The sequence below is a fragment of the Phytophthora cinnamomi genome (genome assembly GCF_018691715.1).
Source record: "Phytophthora cinnamomi strain GKB4 chromosome Unknown Contig74, whole genome shotgun sequence".
Classification (NCBI taxonomy): domain Eukaryota; phylum Oomycota; class Peronosporomycetes; order Peronosporales; family Peronosporaceae; genus Phytophthora; species Phytophthora cinnamomi.
Window position 1 is genome coordinate 50,898 of NW_027151007.1, and position 13,040 is coordinate 63,937.

A 13,040-nucleotide genomic window follows, 5' to 3' on the forward strand; every position below is an offset into this window, starting at 1 on the left:
GGCGTATTAACTGCTCCAGCGCGACTACGCGCTGGAGAGGAGGTTTCCCCAGCTGCGTCTGTCTCTTCGGGTCAGACGAGCCACTTGACTCGTGCTGGTGGTATGACTTTAACCGCCCGACATAAAATGTCGGGTGGAGCCGCATGCTAGACGGCATGTCTAGCATGTATGCGTTACCGTGGCGTGCCATCACCGTGAATGGCCCGATGAACGGCGGAGTAAGCTTACTTGCTCCGAAATCCGAAACTGCATGCTTAGGCAGGTTTTGAGTAGATAACAAAACCAATGAATCCACTTTGAATTCATTTGTGTTGCCCCTGCCAATATTATCGGTGTTCAGCTTCTGTCTATCCACAGAAGCTGCAATCGTGTCCTGGACAAACCGAATTACTGCTTGCCTTTTGGTAATGAAGTCAACCGCATCCGAGCTGAACTTATTCAGCTCGCTCTCCGCAAGAGGCCCGGCCTCTGCGTGGTTCTTCGCGGTGTCTGCGCCCTGCGCAGACCCGTGGTCCTCGTTCCTTGTGGAGTCTGTGCTCTGCACAGACTCGTTCTCCGTGTTCTGGGGGTTGGTGCCCTGAGCCGACCCTTGGTTCTTCCTGCCAAAGTCTGCGCGGGGTGCAGACCTGGTTGTCGTGTTCCTTGTTGTCGCGGCTGACACTGTGCAGGTGTCAGCGGCTTTCTGCGGCTGCTGTGTTGCAGTCATAGATACTCCCCTACTTAAAGTGGGAGCCACCACTCCGAGTAAACTCGGCAGACGGGGATGCCGCATGGCATTCACATAAAACGGTGTATGCCCGGTCCAGGCATGCACCGAGTTGTTGATGGCGAATTCGGCCATCGACAAACACTCGCTCCAGTATTGAAACGAGTGAGCGTAGCTCTTCAGAATGTCGACGAGCACGCGGTTCACGCGCTCGGTTTGGCTGTCTGTCTGCGGAAGGTCCGCAGTCGACACGGAAAGCTGGCTCCCAAGAAGTGTAAACACATCTTGCCACAAGTGCGCTGTGAAGCGCGGGTCTCTGTCCGACACGATGTCGGTCGGCATGCTATGGTGTTTGAACACCATGTCGACAAACAGACGGGCCGTCTGCTTCGCTGTCACTTCTGCCGGCACAGCAGCAAGATGTACCATCTTGCTGAAGCGGTCGACGAAGACCACAACACCGGTGTTCCCTCCGCTGTCCGGGGGAAGACCAAAGATGAAGTCCAAAGACATGGACTTCCAACACTCCGACGGAGTCGGTAGTGATTGTAACGGAGCCTGCGCGAACGGCGCAGGCTTTACGCGTTGGCATACCTCGCAAGCACGGATGTACTTGCGCACCCACTTATACTGGTGGTGCCAGTAGAAGTCGCGCGTGAGAAGGACGTATGTCTTCTCACGTCCGAGATGTCCCGCAGACGGGACATCATGATATTCGTACATGATCCTGAGTCGCAGGTCACGGTCATTCGGCACGACAACGCGATCCGCGTTGTCGTCGACTGCATTATAAAGAAGCAGTCTGTCGTGCACTCGATAGCGGTGTGCACGCGCACGAAGGTGCTTGGGCAGCTTCCGACGAGCCTTGTCAGAAGGTGCTGTGCCATAGGCCAGCAGGAGTTTCGCGTCCGCGTCGTGCGCGAACGCGGCCTTCACGTCGTCCAACAGCGACGACGTGGGTGTGCTCGTTTGCGTTGCGTCAATGGCATTGACGTCAGCAGCTTCTGCGTAATCCGGCCGACGTGATAACGCGTCGGCCACTACATTTAATCTTCCTGGTTTGTACTGGACCCGGAAGTTATACTCCGCAAAGAATGAGAGCCATCTCGCCATTCTTTGTGATATGTGTGGTGACTTCACTGCAGTGCGCAGTGATGCATGGTCGGTGTAGACCACAAACGGTCTAGTTCCAAGCAAATGCACTCGGAACCTTGCGAGTGCGTATTTCATGGCGAGGTGTTCCTTGTCATGCACCGGATAGTTGCGCTCAGCTGGCTTCAGCTGACGCGATTTGTAGTAGACGACACGATCACGGCCTTCGTGATCGTGCTGCATCAACGCACATCCGATCGCGAAATCGGATGCGTCACACACTACGTGGAATGGACGATCTTGGTCAGCCGCTGCCAAGATCGGTGCCTCAGTCAAGTCCCGCTTGCATCGCATGCCTTTTGGCAATCGGTTGTCCACTTCCACACAACTTCCTTCTTGAGGAGCTGTGGCAGCGGGCGAATCTTTCCCGCGTAGTCCTCCACGTACTTGCACAAGTACGTGGCCAAGCCAAGGAACTGCCTCAGTTCCTTGACACTTGAAGGCGTTGGCCATTCGTTAATCACTCTGACCTTTTCCGGGTCAGGGCGAACACCATTTTTTTCCTACGAGGCACCCGAGGATGGGTATCTCGCTCGCCCCGAAGATACACTTCTTCAGGTTCGCGTAGAGCTTATGTTTTCGCATAAGCTCAATAGCTTCCGGAGATGCACCCTGTGCATCTCTACGTCGGTCTTCCCGTCCACAGCTTGGCTGTGGATGAACACATCATCGAAGTAGCTCGGTGCGAAGTCGCGCACCGAGCGCAACAAGTGCGTCACGCACCTGTTGAAGGTCGCAGGGGCGTTCTTAAGCCCCTGCGGCATTACTAGCCATTCCCAGAGCATGGCGCTTTGCGTGCTCACTGCCGTGAGAGGGATATCGCTCTCACGCATTAGAATCCGATAGAATCCATCTCGCAAGTCGAGAGCACTGTAAATGGTGCTCCCGGCCATCGAATCGATGATAACATCTTTTCGCGGTATCGGCGTCTGCGCCGTTACCGTCGCATCGTTCAGCTTGTTGTACGCATGAACGATGCGCCATCCGCCCTGTGGCTTTTTGACACAGAACGTCGGAGCACTGTGCGGAGACTTTGATTCCCGCACTTGTCCTGCTTTGCGACGACTTTCAAAGAAGTCGTCGATTGCTTTTACTTGCTCTCGCGGCAGTGGCCACTGCCGCGTGACACAGTACTTTGTGTCCGGCACGAGGTCAATCTCGTGCTGTATGCCGTTGTCCTGCGGAAGCTCCGTAGGAATCTCTTCCGGGAGTACGTCTTTGTACTCCCTCAACAATTCGTAATAGGGACTCGACTTCAGCGAGTCCCAACCTTGTTCTTCGAAGCGATCTCGCTTCGTCGTCGCACTGAGAGTGTCTTCACACTCAGTGGTACCACCCATGAAGAACTGCCTCAGCTCTTCGCTCTCGCTCGCCGTTCTTTCGCTGTCCGAAAGAACGCAGACCTGCTCGATGCGTCCATCGTGCAAGTCGCGTGTGAAGCGCTTCCAGCTCATGACTGGAAGCGAAGTCAACTCCGACACCGTCGTCGGAGGATTAGCTAGCTCCATTTCGCGATACTGGGATCCAGTATCGGTGCGCGTCTCGACGTCCGGCGTCACCGCCTCTGTCTGCCCGGCAGACAGTTCTTGTAGTGTCTCGGTCCCGGACCGAGACTTGCGCAGCGTTCTCCGCAAGCGCCGTCTTCTTGTTGTGCGGAGCCCGGCTCCGCACGGTGGTTGTTATGTTTCAGGCCCGGCCATGGACAGTTGTTCGCCGGCGGACCCTGTCCGCGGGCGCGCGATATCAAGCCCGGCTTGATCGCATGGCGCTTCGGCGTGCAGCCCGGCTGTACGACAGCATGCAAATTGCGTCAGTGCTGTACGTTTGCAACCGTCCGCACTGTTTGCAGCGTCAACTCCCGGAGTTGACACGCCTTCGTCACCTCGACGCCATTCATTGGCGGAGCCCCTCATGACCGAGGGTGCGTCGACTCCCGGAGTCGACGCGTCGTCATCTACCTGGCCTCTTCGGGTCAGGGACTGTCCCATGCGTACTTGAACGCGAATATTGGTTCCCGGAATCGAGACATCCTCATCTTCCGACGTCGGCAGCACCGCCGACGTGGGTCCCACTTGTGCGCATCCTCGCGCACCACTTGGTTAGTCCGGGGTAGCAGCATTAAGCGCTGTCTCGACTGGCGAGTCGCACGCACCTGCCGGTGCGTGCGCTGCGGTAACAGGCCATCGCTCTCTGTTCCGCTGTCGCGACCGAAGCGCACGAGCGTGCGCTTCTTCCAGTCAATTACCGGATCATGCCGCGCAAGCCACGGCATGCCCATTACCACGTCGAACTTATTGTCCAGGTCCAGGACGATAAAGCGTTCGACAAACACCCGTCGTTTGTACGAAAAGCGCACGTTCACGACGCGCTTCTCGGTCATCACGATGGCACCTGTTGCCAATCGAACTTCCAGAAGACTTTGAGGTGTATCTACCTCCTCGAAGTCAAGACTCAGTAAACTCCGCAGTCGAACAAAGTTGTTCGACGCGCCTGAATCTACCAAAGCTCGAAGAGAGTCACTCGCTCTCTTCGAGTAAACCTTCAAGATGACTAGGTTCGGCCTGTCATCTTGTTTCTTGCAGCGAGAGCTAGTCTCACTGGGGACAGCAGTCCTCAGTGTCGCGTGCCCGATGTCGGCACGCGTGACTGCATTACCAGTAGGGCGCCCCGCGCCTACTGGATGTTCGCGTTTTTTTTGTTGGTCCGCGGCGATGCCTAGCATCGCCACGACGACCACTTCCAGGGGGCATGGGAGCTGTGCACTCCCGTACAAAGTGACCGATCCTTCCGCAACGGAAGCATCGCACGTTACCTCCCTGCTGCTGGTAACCAGCAGTTGTTGCGTTCGAGAGGTCCATTGGCTCCGGACCTCCCGTCCTCGCTACCGGGCGCGGTTGCGGCCTCGGTACATTTACATGGAGTTTAGCCTGCCGCAGGCTAAACTCTTCTTTCATGGCAAGGGTGATCGCAGCTTCGAGAGTACTCGGGTACTCTCGGAAGAGATAGGTCTTCACGGGCCCATCTCTAAGTCCCTTCATGAACGTGACGACCTTGGTCGCCTCGTCAATTGGATTAGTCACGATATTTGAGACCAAGTATCGTGCACGCTGAGCGTAAGCATGGACGTCATGCTTACCCTGCTGAAGGTCGAGGAACTCAGCCCTCGACCGGAAATCGTTTTGCGGGGGCTCAAACGCTTGTCTGAGGTCCTCTTTGAACACTTCGTACGTGCTGAAGCACGTAGGATCGGAGAGTCGGCGCCCATATGCCCAACGCCTTGCGCGTCCGCCAAGGCAGGGCATGGCGGACGCGACCTTCGACAGCGGGGCGACGATGCGTCGAGCCGCGATGGCAGTGTCAAGCTCGACAAGCCACCGGAGGAGAGGCTCGCCCTCTCTTCCCACGTAATTGCGTACGCTAAATGTCAATGATTGAGCACGCGGTGTCGTCCCTGACGATGCCGTCACTGAGGAAGCAGCATCACGCTGCTCCTTCATGATGAATCCTAGAGCAACGCCATGTTGCTCTGTCGGCGATAGCGTACGCTGCATCGTAGCTATCGCCGCGTTCCCAATGACTGTTGACAGTCGTTGGAGGGCTTCCCACTCTAGGCCGGACAGGTGGAGGCAGTCAGCGCGTGCAACATGCGCTGCAAGCGTATTGGAGTTCTCTATGGGCACCTCCGTGCTCATGCGGTTCTCGGCTCCGCGTTCGTACACCTCGTACGAACGTCAAGCAGTCGGTCGTTGGACGGACTACAAAGTGCTACCAGGTGTAGTGGGTCTAACTTGACTCGCTACTTTAGCTTACACGTTGCGCTACGTGTATGAGGAAGCGTAAGTACTTAGTAATTACTTGAGTTAATTATATTTGAATACACAAATATAATATAAATCAGATAAGACTCCAAGTGACTTAGATTAGGTAAAATGAGAACTGTACTGTTTGTAAATTGATCTTCCTCTAAAATCTCCTAAAACTGTTTATCATCTATGAAAGGGGTTGACAGCGGCTGGCTGTCAGAGTTCCGCAAATATGCACGTCTCCAATTGGTAGAAAGATGCTGCTTTCTACCAATAGGATATTTGGGTAGGTGTGAACCACTCATTGTGGTGGCCCACTTCAATGTACCCATTGGTGTGACTTACACCCATGTGAGGAAGTATCTAAAACTTTTAACGGATATTTTATCTGTTAAAATCACAAGTGGCTTGTAGCCACTTGTGCGTGTAACCCCGTTTCATCAAAACTCACGTTGTATCCAAGCACAAACAGCACGAGTTGGCGATCCAAGTTCAGCAGCATTGCCACAGTCTGGCCGATCGCTTCATGGTACAACGGCCTTCCAAAGAAGAAGAGAGGCGTCAAGCCCCTCCAAGTTAAGTGAACCAGTGATGCAACCTAACAAGCGGCAAAAAGATGAGGGAAAGCTCCGGTGACTCCAGAAAAAATTTCGGGCTGATGGTTGATCCGCGACGGTGCGAGTGCGAATAATTGATATGCTGAGCGATTGTGGATCGCATCGATGTGCTTTGCCTATCAAAGCTGGCGCACAACTTGGTAATGACTCTGGCCTTTGAGACCCGAACGTCACCATCCCGTACAGCAAGACCTACAACAGGATCCTTTATTATGAGCCCACTAAGGACACGGACTGACAACGAGCGAGCGCAACGGTAGCTAATATGCGCCACAATCGTCAGGAACTGAGGCGCATGGAAGAAAGCACGGTAGACGTCAATATGGGTACACAGGGCTAATTAGTAGTGTTAATTTCTAGTGATATTACTAACGCCAAAGCCGTTCTACTATAGTAGTAGTAGTGATATTGGTTCAGAGTCGGTTAGTAGTAGTAGTATCACTACTAACCCAAAATTCTCACTACTACCCAAATCTGTTCCCAAAAGACCACAGGATAAAAAGCAGGGGTATTCGTAAATTATGGGAGTGTATCGTGAATACCAATGTTATTTACGAGACAATACTGCAGGGCGCGAACAGCTCCCGTTTATGGATATACTGCCATAATTATTATAAGATGCGATATTAACATATCTAACTCGTTCATTTTGTATGCAGCTGACTTGTATAGGCAAAGCTCAGAAAAATATAATGCGATGGTGGTTTATCCACATTTTCCTGTAGTTATCTGTTACGAAACAGCCTTATCTAAAAAGCACATAACTTTCGCAAAATACCAGCCAGTTACTGATGAGCCACTCGCGGCACAAGCCCGATTGCGCCTCATTTCTCAACATTCCAGCAGCAAGATGCCGACCACCGCCGCCCAAGACCTCGACTGTCTTACTCACTAGTGGGATGACGATGTTACCCGCTCGCGGCGACAGTGCGTCGGCTCCTGGCTACTTGATTTTTAGCAGCAGATATTTACACTAACCTCTCCTAACGTTCTCCTCGATATCATACTGGCGCGCACAATGGATCCGCTGATGCATGTGTTGTTTTTGCTGCTTGTGTGGAAGAGGGCAAATGCCGACGTGAGATTTATCGTGAAGCCTAAATCTAATTTGCTGTATTCCTCTCCCTGTTGTCCCCCTTGTGCTCCTTGCTGCATCTCATCATGTTATTTACCCTACCGAAGACTCAGTAGCAGTCTTCGGTCTACCCAATCACATCGTGGCGAGGCACGCGCCGTGTCCACCGCCAACTCGTTCACCGTGAAGTCATCTTCGGATGAGTCTTCGCTGGGTCCGTCCTGTCTACCCTGGCGGTACACAATACCATCAGTCCTGTCTACACTCACGGTGCACAATACCAACACTCCCACTTGCCGCCTGTGTTGAGAAGACTTGTCGATGACTCGCCTCGCCTCGAGCAGATACTGCAGGCGCTTGGTTCACACAGCCTTCGTTAACATGTCGGCTAGTTGATCCTTCGTCGGCACGTAGTCGACCGCGATGATGCGCCGCGCCACGTTCTCACGGATGACGTTATGTTTGATGTCGACATGCTTGATCCGAGCGTTGTAGCCTGCGTTACTCGCCAACGCTATGGCACATAGGTTGTCTTCCTACACTCGCGTAGCTCCCACCTGCTCGTGTCCCAGGTCCTTCAACATGGTTCGGGCCCACAGCACCTTCTGGGTGCACAGTCCGAGTGCCATGTACTCGGCATCCGCTGAGTTTAGAGCCACCGTGCGCTGGTACTTCGAATTGAAGACCACCGGCGCCCCGCTGATCATCACCATAATTCCGGTCACCGAGCGGCGGTCGTCCAGATTGCTGCACCAGTTCGCGTCCGTGTACGCCCCCGCCACGATCTTGTCTATCGTTGCCGTTGTAGACGATGCCGACGTCTCGGGTGCCCATTAGGTTCCGGAGTAGTCGGATCGCAGCCTTCCAGTGCCGCTGGCCAGGATTCTCCAAGAGCCTTGCCAACTGCGTGACTACGTATGCCACACCCGGGCAAGTGCACGTCGTGACGTACAACAGCCATCCGATGAGAGCTCGGTATGGCTTTGCACACTTTCGGCGTGAGTTGTTGGTGACTGAGTCTTCGTCAGCTTCAGCCCCGACTCGCACGGGTTCACCACCATCTTGGTGTCCTGCTGGTTGAACCTCTTCACCACGTCATCTATGTAACGCGTCTGTTTGATCATGAGCGTCTTGGTCGAGTAGTCGTGGTTGATCTCCTTGCCAAGGATGAACTTGGCCTCGCCCAACTCCTTCATCTTGAACGAGTTCTTGAGCGCCACCTTGACCTCCTCGATCTCGGCAGTCGTCTTGGCCGCAATGTCCATGTCGTCCACGTACAGGCAGATGTACACGTACTTGCCATCCTTGCCCTTGACGTAGGCGCACTGGTCGGCACCGCAACTCCGAAATCCGATGTTCATGAAGCCTTGGTGGATAGTCTTGTGTCAAGCATACGCTGCTTGCTTCAGACCGTAGATCGCCTTCTCGAGTCTCCATATAATGTTCTTCGCGTTCGCGACGCCGTAGGGCACCTCCATGTACACGCGCTCCGTGAGTCCGCTGTTGCGGAACGCAGTGTCCGCATCCAACTGCTCGGCCATGTACGCCTTCGCCACCACCACCGACAACACAACTCCGATTGAATTCATGTTGCCCACCGGTGAGTATGGCTCGAAGAAGTTTACGCCAAACTTCTGCTTCAATCTTTTCGCCACCAGTCGAGCCTTGTACCTGATTATTTGGGCGTGCTCGTTGCGCTTCTTCGCGAACACCCACCGACATCCGTTCGGCCGGGCATTCGCTGTCCTTTTAACCATCGTCCAGGACACATTGTCAGCGTGTGCATTTAGCTCCGCGTCCATCGCCTCGATCCACACCGAAGACTCATTGCTACGCATTGGTGCGTCGTCCGCATCACCGACATCTGAGCGTATGCCAACACAGTTTCTGCAAGTAGGTTATCCTCGTCAAACCTCGGTCGCTTAGGCGATGGAGGCCGGAAGGGATCGTCGTTGTCCGAGTCTTCGTTGGTGTGCATCTTCGAGTCTTCGACGTCTGCAAATCCGTCGCCAAGAATCGCAGACTCACGTACACGCCGGATTCGTTCCGGTTCTGGGTGGAACACCATTTCCTCAGTCATCGCTGGGTTCCCCCACCCTTTGGAAATTCGTCAGATCCTGTATCGATGACTCGTTCTGCTCCGCCTCCTGCGTCTCCGAGTCTTCGGCAGTCTCTCTCACTGACTCCACTCGGTTATCTGTCGCAGGTTGCAGAGCAGGTTCCGGTAATGCAGCATCTTTGCCATCCTTTGTCACTTGGATGGTCACTGAGTCTTCGGTGGACGCCGCGTCGTAGATGCCATTCACTTCTCGTTCGTCGAGCTTCACCGATCTGGACACTTTCACCTTGTTTGTCTCCAAGCCGTACACTCGGTAACCCTTAGAGTCTTCGGTGTACCCCAGGACCATGCACTTGAAGATCTTTGCTTCCAACTTCGTGCGCTTGGCCTTGTCAACGTGAGCATAACCGATCGATCCAAACACACGTAAGTGGTCCAGCCGCGGTTTCACCTTGAGCGACAACTCGTACGGAGTTTTCGTTGGGTGCATACTGTTAGTCGACCGGTTGATTAAGTACGCTGCCGTGCTGACTAACTCTGCCCACCACAACGGGGTCACACCCTTGTAATGCAGCATGCTCCGAGCCTTCTCCATGAATGTACGATTCATCCGCTCTGCCACTCCATTCTGCTGAGGGCTGTACGGGACGGTCTTCTGTAGCATGATTCTGTTCTTCTGGCAGATCTTGTTCACGAACTCACTGTCATTTTCCGAGCGCAGACACTTGATCCGCTCTCCCCACTGATTCTGGTACAGCTTCATGAACAACTTGAACTTGACCGTGACCTCGCTCTTCTTAGTCAAGAAGTACACCACGACGTACCTCGAGTGTCGTCATCGAAGGTGAGCACATACCTGGCCCCACCCTTAAACTTCGTCTTCATGGGGCCCATTACGTCCGTATGAACGAGCTCTAGCGGACGTGTCGTTTTCGTCAACGAGCGCGACGGCAAGTGCGCGACCGTTTGATTGCCCTTCATGCATCCGCTGCATAGGGTCTCAACCGTTTTCTGGGTTATAGGCATCCCAGTGGTGGCTTGCCGAGTCTTCGCCAACGAGTCGTCATTGAGGTGTCCCATGCGAGCGTGGCAAAGGTCCCACCCACTTTCGACTCCCGAGTACTCCGTGTAGTACGCCGTGTCCTGCTCGTAATCCAGCACGTACGCCTTGCCGATCTTCTTCCCCGAAGCGATCGCCGTCGACTTGTTCCAAATGACACACGACTTGCGTTGGACCTCCACGCTCATGCCGCGTTCAACCAACTTTCCGACCGAGAGCAGTCGTCGGTCGAGGCCGGGTATGTGGGGTACTTCCCCCATTCGAATCCGCTTGCCGTCGATGCCCGTCAAGCCTATTGACCCCGTCCCAGCCACACGAATCTTCTTTCTATCCGCATTGTTACATACATGTTCGCCGACATGTCTGCGTACTCGAACAATTCTTCGCGGTGTGGCGTCATGTGTGCCGTCGCACCGCTGTTGATCAGCCACCTTGCCGATCGATCCTCCCCAACTACGAAGACTGAGTCGTCGTTGGTGTCACCATTGCCTTGCTCCGGACAGTCCCGCCTCATGTGACCGACTTTGTCGCACTTGAAGCACTTGTCCTTGAACCTGCCGAGCTGTTGTCCGCCACTGTTCTTCCGGTCAAACCCCTTGCCGACTTTATCGAACTTTCGGTTCTTACCCTTACCTCCGAACGAGGTAGCCTCAGCACACGCTCCGAGGACTCCTTCTTCTCCTGTCGCTCGTAATCTTTGAGCAACATCTCCTTGATCTCGATGAGCGTCACATCCTTGGAGTTCTCGATGATTGATGAGATCAACTCGAACTCAGCGGGCAGACTGCTCAGCAAAATAACGAGTTGTCGTCCATCGTCTAGCGGCTCGCCAAGCGTCTGCAAGCCCGCGATGAGCTCGTCGAACTTGTCCAGGTGTTTCGCCATCGTCGAGCCTTCCTCCATCTTGAACTCATGGAGGCGACGAGTCATCGCCACGCGGTTATGCATCGTTGTCCGGTTGAAGAACTCTCCCCGACTGTTACACGCTCGAATGGACGAGGTAGCCGACCGAATTTTCGTGTGGTGCTCCACCGCCACCCCTTGGGCGATGAGTCCGAGCGCCTTCGTGTCGTTGAGCAACCAGGCCTCGGTGACCTCATTCGGGTCCTTCACCACTTGCACGTGCGCCAGCAGCCCCTTCCTCGCCAGCGTCATCCGAATAGCGAACTCCCAGTGGAAGTAGTTGTCGCTTCCCAGGATGACTTTGGCTTTCTTATTGGACGTGGTCATGTCCGTCGTCGTGGGCTTGAGCTGTGCGACTGTTAACCTGTTGGGTTGCTGCTTGTGTGGAAGAGGGCAAATGCCGACGTGAGATTTATCGTGAAGCCTAAATCTAATTTGCTGTATTCCTCTCCCTGTTGTCCCCCTTGTGCTCCTTGATGCATCTCATCATGTTATTTACCCTACCGAAGACTCAGTAGCAGTCTTCGGTCTACCCAATCACATCGTGGCGAGGCACGCGCCGTGTCCACCGCCAACTCGTTCACCGTGAAGTCAACTTCGGATGAGTCTTCGCTGGGTCCGTCCTGTCTACCCTGGCGGTACACAATACCATCAGTCCTGTCTACACTCACAGTACACAATACCATCAGTCCTGTCTATACTCGCGGTGCACAATACCAACACTCCCACTTGCCGCCTGTGTTGAGAAGACTTGTCGAGTTGTAAGTGCTGCCTGTAGCTTGTTAAAAACACAGGTCGAAGACTACAATTAAGCCAAAAATGCAAAACTGTTTTCTCCTTCTTAATGATCTGTGTGGTCCAAAGCTGAATCACGACTGACTGGCGACAGCAGCCCTCTACTACTTCTGGCTCGCGGCCGCCTTTGCAGCCTTCTCAACCTTACGCTTCCTCTCGTATAGGGGGGGGGGGGGGGTACCCGTCCTCCGGACCACCCCGTCCGCACCTCTGAGTCGTAGGCTATTATAGGTTAACAAACACATACAAATGACACCCGTCCGCGAAGTCCCACCTAGACACCAGGGGACTACCGCTCACCAGCGGGATTTGTGTCCGCAGCTTCGCAAGGTCTAGGTCCGGGACTCGTAGAACTTGGTCCGCGATCACACCACGTCTCCACCGTCAGGCACTCGCCTGAACCCATCCCGGGCTGGGACGGTCCGAGCCAATGCCGAGAGGGTATGACCCGTTCCAGCTCGGGACAGAAGGAGATCGAGGCACTGCGGGCAGACTCGAGGAGATCAAGCTCCAGGCGCTCGTGCAGCAGGACGAGACGGTCAGTCGTACCACGACCGAGCTGTGGAGAACGCCGTGCTGCGAGAGTCGATCCAGGAGTCGCACCTTGTGATGGCGCAGGTGGGCGCTGCTGTCGGGGCACAACCTGAGCGTCCTGCGTGTTTTCCACAGGTTCGTACCCCTATTTACTTACGTGATTTTATTAGATAACAAACACAAAAAGTCAGTCCTCGCGTATGATAATCAATGTAGCACAAAACTGATATAAATGCAATTACAGGCGTTTTTTATCAGGGCAAGATCTTTTCAGAAAGCTATATCGCAATACAACTGTTGTTTCTAATAGAATTGAATCTCGCCACAAATATCACA